Source organism: Orycteropus afer, unplaced genomic scaffold (assembly GCF_000298275.1).
Source record: "Orycteropus afer afer isolate SDZICR_OR568_19922 unplaced genomic scaffold, OryAfe1.0 scaffold00073, whole genome shotgun sequence".
Taxonomy (NCBI): domain Eukaryota; kingdom Metazoa; phylum Chordata; class Mammalia; order Tubulidentata; family Orycteropodidae; genus Orycteropus; species Orycteropus afer.
In genome coordinates this window covers 1,232,748-1,243,712 of record NW_006921660.1, presented here as the reverse complement: position 1 = coordinate 1,243,712, position 10,965 = coordinate 1,232,748, and positions in this window count along the sequence as shown.

The window sequence follows — 10,965 nt, the reverse complement described above, 5'->3', positions numbered from 1 at the left end:
ATGTTATGCCAATTGAGCTTGATGTCCCCTGCGACTATGGTCCCAAGCCCGCAGGTTCAACTACTCGGTCCCTCTGGATAGCTGGCTGTGACCAAGCCGTGACCACAAACTTGCCCCTTGTCAGCTCTACTATACACCTGGGAATTCTGATCATTCACATAAAAAAGGACCATTGTCTGCCAACCCTATATATGTTCTTAGATACACTCCCCGTCATCGAAATATTTTTGTATGAACCTATGGAAACTTCAAGCAAAGGCAGAATATTTTGTATTGGAGATCACATTAAGAAAGAACACTTTACATCCCCTTGGTGCCATTGTTAAAGTAATTATTTTATTTATCAGAGTACTTAATATTGCCAGGTACTATGCTAAGTGTTTTATTCTACACATTGTCTTATTCAGTCCTCACAATGATCCTAGAAAGAATATAATATTAATTTTGTTTTGCAGAAGGAAAGAATTTTTAAAACCACTGTGAGTCAGATTAAGTAAGCACATAGCTAGTAAATGACAGAGGAACTTGAGTCTGGGTTTGTCAGACTCCCTCTGAAGGCCCTATCTTTTCTGTGCACCAGGCATCCCACCTAGAAATCTCAAAACTGTTTGCAAAAGATGTCAGTCAGAAGGAAACCCTGCATGCAGTATGACACCTGTCCAGTACTTCATGGCAGGTGCTGCTGTTGTACAGTTACAATGAGAAAGGGAACACAGTGTTCTGAAATTGCATAAGGAATGTAAACAAGACAAATGGTGCTTAGAACTGGTGCTAATCCTTTCCTGGAGGCTGAGTTCAGAAAAAAGGGAAAACAAAACATTTTGTATAGTATTTCAGTAGGTAGGTTAAATCTGAGTATATTAAAAGAAAGTGATGAGAACCATGTGCACATTAAAGATCCTTTGTCTCTTCCTAAACAAATGGTTTCCTGGCTTATGTCAGATCTCACATGCTTGCTAAGCTATTTAAGAATTCCAAGGAAGACTGGAATTAACTTTTATAAGGAAAATCTCAAAGCTGACATTTGTTGATAAAAATAATTTTGCAATTTTAACAGAGCACTGTTGGTTCTTCACAGTGCATTCTAACTTCATCTATTTAACATTTGTAGTTCCCAGGAAGTGCAAACAATTAGCTTGCTTGGCAGCTAACTGAAAAGCTGGTGGCTGGAGCCTATCCACAGGTGCCTTGGAGGAAAGGCCTGGTTATCTACTTTCAAAAATTAGCCACTGAACACCCTCTGGAGCACAGTTCTACTCTGATATACATGGGGTCACCATGAGTCAGAATAGACTTAATAGTAACTGATTTTATGGGGGGAGCAGTACAATGGAATTATATAAAGGACCCCTACCTGCATATCCCTTCATACACAGTAAATTAACTCAGACTAGATCAAGGTCATGATGTCTCTAGAACTGCTTTCATTGCTCTAAAAAAAAAAAAAAATTTAAAGGCTTATTTCATATTTTATATGTAATCAAGCAATCAAGTGAGGCTTTAGGAACTGTTGCTGTTGTTGTTGTTGTTGTTGTTATGTGCCGTTGAGTTGGACCCGACTCATAGCGACCCCTCCTTGGGTTTCCAAGGCAGTATCACTACGGAAGTAGACTGCCCCATCTTCCTTCTGAGGAGTGGCTGGTGGGTTTGAACTGCCAGCCTTCTGGTTAGCAGTCAAGTGCTTTTAGGCACTATGCTAAATAAGCATTGATTTAATAAATCAGTTAATTAAAAAAAAAAAAAAAAAAGCTTTTATTGAGGGCTTACAATTTGTCAGTGACTAATATACGTACTACTTTATTTGATCCTAACAACATCCTGTGATACTGTGGAAAGAAGGATTCTCATGTCCATATTACAGACAAGGAAACAGAGAGTTTGTATGATTTTCCAAGTGGACAGAGGTAGTAAATGACTGAGCCCAGATTCAAACCAAAACCAAAACCAAACCAAACCCATTGCCATAGAGTCAATTCTAACTCATGGTGACCCCCATTGGTTTTCTGAGGCGGTAAATCTTTAAAGAAGTAGATTGCCCGGTCTTACTTCCGTGGAGTGGCTGGTGGGTTTGAACTGCCAACTTTCTGGTTAGCAGTCAAATGCCTTGGACACTACACCACCAGTGTTCCAGTTTCAAACTGAGGTGTCTCTAATTCTAAAGATAGACTCTTAGTCACTTCTCTGAAGAACTGACCTGAAGTTTTCTGGTGTAACTGCCCGCCTGAGAAACTGCAGGGCCTCAGCAGCATTTTGTAGTTCCTATTCTTCTGAGGCATCTTAGGACGTCCTTGCAAGCAGCAAAAGTATGACTTCTGTATGTACCCAATAGTTGCTCAGTTATTTATTTACACTTATTTGTTTATCTTATTCCACATTCTTCTTGTGCCCATGTCACCAGAGTCTACCAGCCACTCTGTAAAATAGTACATAATTCCATTTGTCTTAAAGTCATTTTTCTTGAGCTTTAAGAATTTCCCATTAATTTTCCATACAGCATAGAATTCTTGGACTTTATTACTGAGTCCTTTCCATACTTTTTGTGATCTGGAAGTTTCAGCTTTCCAAACTAAGTGTTAACTGCTGTGAAAAAGTAAAACTGTGAAAATATTCATCTTGTGTTTGAACATCTATTCACTTGACTCACTTGATCACACCAGTTTCCTCCCCTGCTTCCCTGGGGCAATTCATCAGTGTTACAGGAACAGGGAGACCTTGGTTTCATGTGGGGTGATGCCATCTCCTTTCTGTTTTCTTTGTCCTCCTCAATGATACCCACGGGCCTTGTTTCTTTCCAGCACATATCCTAAGAGTGTAATAAGATCCACAGAGAACACTATATCATGCAAAATCTGAGCCTTTTTGCCTCTTTTCTTCATTCACCTAACTTCATGCCAGGTTGAGGTAATCCAATATCATTTTGCCCATTCTCAGGATCTTGGAAGGTCTTTCTACACTTGAACATCATTCTTCCATTCCTCAAAGATTCTGATGACATCATCAACTTGGAAATGTCACTAGGCAATCCTGCTTCCTGGCTGTTTCTGAAAATGTTAAATAAATCAATTTCTGGTGTTCTCATTTCCCAAGGAATCACACTGTCAAATATTTCTTTGTCGTGGATGCATAAAATGGCTTAAAGACAGAAATAAAAGTATCTGTTGTTCCAAAACCCAAGATAACTGTTGTTTTAACAGTTAAATCTCATATTAATAGTTTCACCAAACGAACCAGTTTCTGTGGAGTCTCACTAGTGGCAAACCCATGTGTGTCAGAGTAGAATACAGGGTTTTCAATGGCTGATTATCAGATGTAGATCACCAGACCTTCTAAGGTACCTCGGAGTGGATTCAAACCCCCAACCTTTCAGATAGCAGTCAAGCACCTTACCTTAAACATTTACACCACCCAGGGATTCCACCTTTTATCTCGACATCTGTCTATTCCACTTTCCCTTTCCTTTGCTTACTCAAGACTAAATGAATGAAGGAGGCATGAATTCCTCTCCAGGTAGCATAACTTCTTCACCCACTAAAACTTATTCATGTTTCTGACCAAAAGACCAAACCCCAAGAAAGCGTGGCATAAACTTTTTGTCCTGGTCAGTAGCTTGAAAATAATATATATAAGGGACAAGGCTACTCCTTCCCCTTGTCAAGTCCTCTGTATGCAGAAGTTGAGGAAGAACTAATAGAAACTCTAAATAAATTTGGGCAGTCTCAAGAAAAGAGAAATACAGGGTTGGAGGCAGAGTTTACAGAACCTCAAAGCATATATCCTTTTGGGTACCCTCATTAAGAAAAGTGTAAAATTATGAATACAAAATTAGGTATGAATATTAATCTTTATAGTGAGAAAAGAACAGAAAAATTATATAAGTTTTAAAAAACTGAAAAATAACACAAACATCATGAAGTTCAGAAAAATAAGATGTTTGATTAACTGCTTACCATCTCTCTATCATGCTTTTCTTTCTACATTTATTAGCTCCTTGTTTTATAATATCATTTTTATAGACAGAATAGAAATGTAATTCTGCTTTTTCTCTAGCATGTTTGACCAAAATTTGCTTTTTATTATTGATAGTTCAGAAAACTTTCTTTCAGCTTTGAAAGTTATTCTTGATAAAGTAAATATTTAGGAATGCCGTGGCCTTTCTTTCACATAGTTGTTGTTACACATGTATTCAATATTTGCCATACTGCTGCAGATTTGTGTCCCAGCAACACAGAAAATCTGACAAATTCTATTTCCTGATATCAACAAAGAAAATATACACTTGGCAAGCTTTTAAATGAATAAGCTGCAATATCCAGATTATTCTAAATATGCAACAATGAGTAAAGCTTCTACTTAGAGTTTTATACTTTGGTGGCTGGAGCCACAGACTAGTGTCTGGCTCCATACACTTAAAACACTGTTTCTCAGTCCATTTCCATGGGTGAAAATTGCCATATGTTCTCTCACTCTGACACGGGGTGAATCAGCACAGTGGATTGAGAGAGTATTCCTGAAGGTCATTCCTCGCTGCCATCAAGTTGATTCCAGCAACACCCATAGGATTTCCAAGGCTGTGAATTTTGACGGAAGCAGACTGCCTCATCTTTCTCCCATGGAGCTGCTGGTGGGTTCAAACCCCAGACCTTTTGGTTAGCAGCCCAATGCCTTAACCACTGTGCTACCAGAGCTCCTTGTTCCTCACTAGGACTACTACTACTACTAATGTAACTGTATGCTACATGGGAAACCACATAAATATATCCCATTTAACCCCAACTAAATGTATCTCCAACCCAAATTCCATGAAAGCAAATATTAAAAACATCCAAGACTGCCCAAGACTGACAGAAGGAAAATAGAAACAGAGGAGAAATTAGAGTGGAAAGAATGAGCAGTCTTAACTTCTTGTGGCTAAAATGTTTTCATTTTCTTATTAGTGGTTACATGGGTGGTAGGAAGGAGAAAAAGGGAAGCCATTGCTTAAGGGCTAATGAGTTTCTGATAAGGGGAGTAGAATTATTTGGAAAAGGATAGTGGTAATGGGTACACAACATGATGAATATAATCAATGTAATTGAATTGTATGTTAAAAATTGTTGAATTGGCAAATGTTTTGTTACATACATTACCACAATAAAAAATGTCTTACTTTGACAAATTTTATAAATGTATCACCATTTGAACACACTCTGAAGTTCCTCCCAGGGCCTTGGAAGGGATCCAAGCAAGTCAGTGACCCTAGCACTCAATTAACTTCAGGGGAAATCCACTTGTACACAAAAGTTACATTTCAAGCAGAAGACAGAGAAGGGTTGTAGAAATGGTGCCCTTCCTCTGCACTGCAGGCATCACAAAAGCCCCTTCAGAGCTCCAGAGCTTGCATTACCACCTGAGGATTAAAGAGAGAAGAACCTTAAATTGACTTTATCCAGAAAAAGTCTTTTAAACCTCAAGGGCACTGTTACAAAAAGGACATGGAAGTGGCATCTTCTGACCTCCTCTGACTTCACAAGAGGAAGACAGAACCACCATCAGCAGCTCAAGGCTTATTCCTATGAGGCCAGACATGACACCACCCTCCAGGATTTTTACCAACTTTGACACCAACCGTCCCTCCCACGGTACTCATTACTTCTCTGCTGGGTTTGATATCTCATTGCAATGGCCACACAGAGCTCACAGACAATACTCACAATTATGGGGTTTGTTAGGGAAGTAACAGGCTACAATTCAGTTCAGGAACATGCTCAGGATACAATTCTTCGATCACGACAGTCTCCCCTCTGCTGTGCCTCAGACGCTTCTCTCTAGCCCTGGCCTCTCATCCTGGCCTCTGCCTCTGTGGGACAGGAAAGCCTGCAACTCTGTCTCATGCCTCTTGGTTCCACTGGCACTATCTCTCTCCTCCAGGGTGTCTCTCTGCCAGGGCATCTCTCCACCAGGATGTCTGTCAACCAAGGGCCAGGTCCAGTGCAGGGATCCTGAGTCAAAGCACACGCTCCACTTCACCTCCAGCTCTTCCCTCTTGATGGCAGTGAGATCCCCTCTTTGCCTTTAGAAGGACACAATTTAAGTCTGGCAGAGTGACAAACCAATCCCAATATTAGAGTTCTACACACCTTATTTGTATGGTCCCATCCAGTAATCTGGTGGGAGTTAAAAAGACTATGGCTAGAAAAGCCATACCAAGTAATTCACTGTACCACAACTGTTTATCTGAATGTACCTAGATTAAGTTTTCTGCCATCAAGTATGGAGGGCTTGAAATAGTGATCAAATTGATGAAGGGTTGTTTTCTATTTTTTGTTTTTTATGTTAACAAACAGAAATTTATTCTCTCACAGTGTAGGAGGCAAGAAGTCCAAATTCTAGGTGCCAGTTCCAGGGGAAAGCTTCTTTCTCTGTTGGCTCATAGTTGAGGAGGAAAGTCCTTTTTTCCTTTTAGCATCTGTGGGGGCCTGCATTCCTTAGAGATCTCCATGTGTCTTGGCATCAAACTTTCCTTGGGTCTAGGAGGTCCCCAGAGCATGGACCCTGGGTCCAAAGGATGTGCTCTGCTCCCAGCCTTTCTTTGGTGGAAGTACATCCCATAGTTGGTCTCTTGATCTCTGCTTGCCTCCCCCTCCTTTTATCTCTTGTAAGATAAAAGGTGATGAAGGCTACACTGTAGGAAGCTCTCTTTACATCAGATCAGGGCTGTGACCTTGTTAAGGGTATTGCATCTCTCCCTAATCCCCTTACAATTGATTGGCTGACCACATCAGATCACACCATGAGGATGAGTACATCATTACATAGCTGCCAAATCACTGAGAATCATGGCCCAATTAAACTGACAGATAATTCTGGGGAACACAATTCAATCTATGACATACACCTGCACACATATTGGTCTACGAATATACTTGCACATACATTTTTAGATTGTTGATGCTGTTATTTCAAAATTATATATATCATAGCAATTACCAAAAGGTCTTTTCTTCTTGCATACTTTTTAGTGACACTGTTTACCTTCATCAAGCTGTGCAGACTTCACTCTCATTCGATGTTACCTTTCCCAGCACCAAAAATAATATCTGCCATCTACAGAGTGAATCCTCCATTGATGAAGATACTTTTTCCCTGAGATTTTTAACCTGTGAAATTTGTTCCCAGTACAGCTGAAATGCAATAAGGAAAAAGAAGCAACATGATTATTACACTCTGAGAAATAAGAATACAGGATTTAATACTAAACAAAGGAAGCAACTGAAAAGAGAAGGCATGTTTCAGTTATCTATTGCTGCCTAATAAACCTTCCCAGTACTCACTGGTGTAAAACAACTATTTTGTCATTATCCTCACAGATTCTGTCGTTCAGAAACTCGGAGAGACAGATGGATAGATGGCTCTTCTCTGTTCTACAATGTCTAGGGCTCAACTAGGATGACTCATATAGATGGAGGCTGGAACTGATAGGGCTGGAGGATCCACCTCCAAGATGGCTCTTGTCTTAGTCAGGGTTTTCTAGAGAAATAGAACCAGTCTGTTTGCACGTTGTTTGTTGTTGTGTTGTTATGTGCCGTCGAGTTGGACCCGACTCATAGCGACCCCTCATTGGGTTTCTGAGGCAGTATCCCTACGGAAGTAGATTGCCCCATGTTTCTTCAACTGCTTTTAAATCTCTTGGGTATATACCTAGGAATGGAATTACTGGGTTATATGATCTATTGAAAGTTTTTACTAAAATACTTATCTCCCATCAGGAGTCCCTAAGTGGCCTGAGTGGTTAAGTGGTTGACTACTAACCAAAAGGTTGGTGATTTTAACTCACCAAGAGGCTCCTTGGAAGATAGCCCTGATGACCGGCTTCTGAAAGTCATAGCTTTGAAATCTCTATGGTGCACAATTCTCCTCTGACACACATGGGGTCACCTTGAGTTGAAATTGACTCAATGGCAACTAATAACAACATCTCCCATAAAGACTACAAGTCCCCTGGATCAGGGATAATGTTATAGTTCTAGTATTTCCCTTCTGATGTATAACAGATGCTGAATCTGTATTTGTTGAAAGAAAGACAGGAAGCAGGGTCACTGTAAAACAGACCGCATCATTCTCCTTCTGACTGATTTGTGGCTACACACTTGTTTGTGCCACTGACTCTGATGTATCTTTAAGACTGAGGATCTCTGTAAGGCTGGGCTGTGGAAAAGTAGCTGCCACTGCACTGAGCTTCACCCTGGCACTTTTGAGTATTCTTGACCCACCATTCCTTCATCTAGCCAGTCTTTTCGGTTGATGAGGTGCACATGGGAAGTCTGCCAAGACAGGTGAGAGAACCAATGAGAGCAGCAAGGGGGCCCAGAAACTTAAACATCACAGCCTCGATTAGATTCCTCCAGTCATGAGTGCAGTCATAGATGAACTGCATAAGCTCCTCCCCAACGCCTTGATTTTATGACATATATTCAAAGGGAAGAAACAGTGTGGGGATTTTTTTGGAGAACTTGGCTACGAACTCATAGTTTTATCTGCAAGAGTCCAGGAGAACTAGCCGTTCATATTTTCCCTTAAATGTCTTCTTCCTTAACATTTAATCACAAACTATGAACAAGCCTCTCTTTTTGACATTTGTTTTTGGTGTCTGGCTAAATATAGAGCTAACATTTAAGAGAACTGACATAAATGCTTATTAATTTGACATTACATGACTTCAACAAATGATTATAAACAGTAGCTATGAGCACAGTTCAATATATCAGGGGATTAAAAAACTCACAGGACATCAGGACCCTCCTCTATCTAGTTAGAAAAACAGAGCAGAGCCACTTTGGAAAAATATAGAAAAAGCTAGGCAGGATCTGATCAAGAGTCCCCATGAGTAGCCTAGGCATGGGGGAGTAGGGAAAGGAGAACCCTATAGGTTAAAATAGGCGTGAGCAGAATGGAAAACTGTGTAGGTTAAAGGAGAAGAAGGGAAAAGGAGAAGACATTCCAAGTAGGTGGAGCACAATAAGCAGTCTTGAAGGTAGCATATTTGATAGCTTGAGGAAGTTTTTAAGAAGCAAAGGGAAATAAGACTGAATGAGTTGGTTGGAAAGAGACTAAATGTTCTCCAGATAACTGAGTCCTTGATCCTGTAGGCCAGTATTTACAAAATGTACTTGCTGAAGTACTAGCCTTAGAAGAAGCCCCAGAGAAAGAGTCCCATGGTCAAGTAAAGACTCACACTCTCTGCCATCTAAGAGATTCACACTGTGCATTAATACATTAAAGAATTGGAGTCATCCTGCTGCAAAGAAATCTGTTTAATTGATTTACAGTCTTATTAAAACAGAATGTGGGGCAGTTATTCACAAGTGCCAGAGGAACAAGACCATATCTACTGCCAGAGGAACAAGACCATATCTACTGCCCAAAGTTGAGAGGGCAAGGCTGTCATGCCCAAGGGGCAGAAGGGCAGGGCCTGCCAGAGCTGAAGGGGTATGGTCATCAATCAGTGGACTAGGAAAATGGGGTCACCCAAAGCTGAGAGGGGAGCTCTGGTGGTGTAGTGCCTAAGGCACTTGATTGCTAACCAGAAGGTTGGCATTTCAAACCCACCAGCCATTCCTCGGAAGGAAGGTTGGGCAATCTACTTCTGTGGAGTTACTGCCTCGGAAACCCAAGGAGGGTCTCTATGAGTTGGAGATGACTTGATGGCACATAACAACAACAATAACAAAGCTGATGGAGCAGAGTTACCATCCCCGTGGGCCTGGAAGGCAGAGCCGAAACCCAGAACAGAGAACCCTCCACCCAGAATCCAGAGTGCATGGCTAACAGAGTTTAGAGGGCAGAGCCAGGGCCTAGATGGTCTCAGAGAAGGATTATTTTCAAGTCTTGAGAGCTAATGGAAATTGTCCTGCTGAATTCTAGACTTGCTTGCTGCCTGTTATTTCTCCCATTTGTAATGGAAATTTCTACCTTGTGCCTGTTTCACCATTGTACTTTGAAAACAGATCAATTATATTCTAGATTTCACAGGAGAGGAATTTTGCCCCAGGAGATTTTGGACTTGGAGTTGTTTAGGGATAATATGATGAGGGGAATGTATTTTACATGTGCCATAACTTTGTGAAGGCCAAAGGGTGGAATGTTATGGATTGAATTGTGCCCCAAAACTGTATGGGTCAACTAGGACATGATTTTCAGTATTATGTAATTATTATCCATAGGTGATCTGATGTAATTATCCTATATATTGTAAATCCTATGCCTACAAGGAAGACCAGTTAATATGACTATTATTCAAATTTATGTGCCAACCACCAAAGTAAAAGATGAGGAAATTGAAGGTTTTTATCAACTTCTGCTGTCTGGAATTGACTGAACATGCAATCAAGATGTCTTTCTTATGACTGGTGATTGGAATGCAAAACTTGGAAACAAAGAAGAATCACCAGTAGTTGAAAAAAAGAAGAGTAACCAGTAGTATTATCTCCAGAAATAACACTGGAGATTTCAGGATAGAATTTTTCAAGACCAACGACTTATTCATTGCAAATACCTTTTTTTCAACAACACAAAAGGTGGCTATACACATGGAATTCACCAGATGGAGTACACAGGAATCACACTGACCACATCTGTGGCAAGAAGAGATGGAAAAGCTCAATATCTTCAGCCAAAACAAGGCCAGGAGCTGATTGTGGAACAGACCAGCAACTGCTCATATGCAAGTTTAACTTGAAGTTGAAGACAATTAAAACAAGTCCATGAGAGCCAAAATATGATCTTGATAATATCCCTCCTGGATTTAGAGACCATCTAAAGAATAGATTTGATGCATTGAACACCAATGAATGAAAATCAGAAGAATTGTGGGATGACATCAAGAGCATCATCCATGAAGAAAGTAAGAGGTCATAAAAATACGACAAAGAAAGAAAAGACCAAAATGGATGTCAGAAGAGACTCTGAAACTTGCCCTTGAGTGGAGAG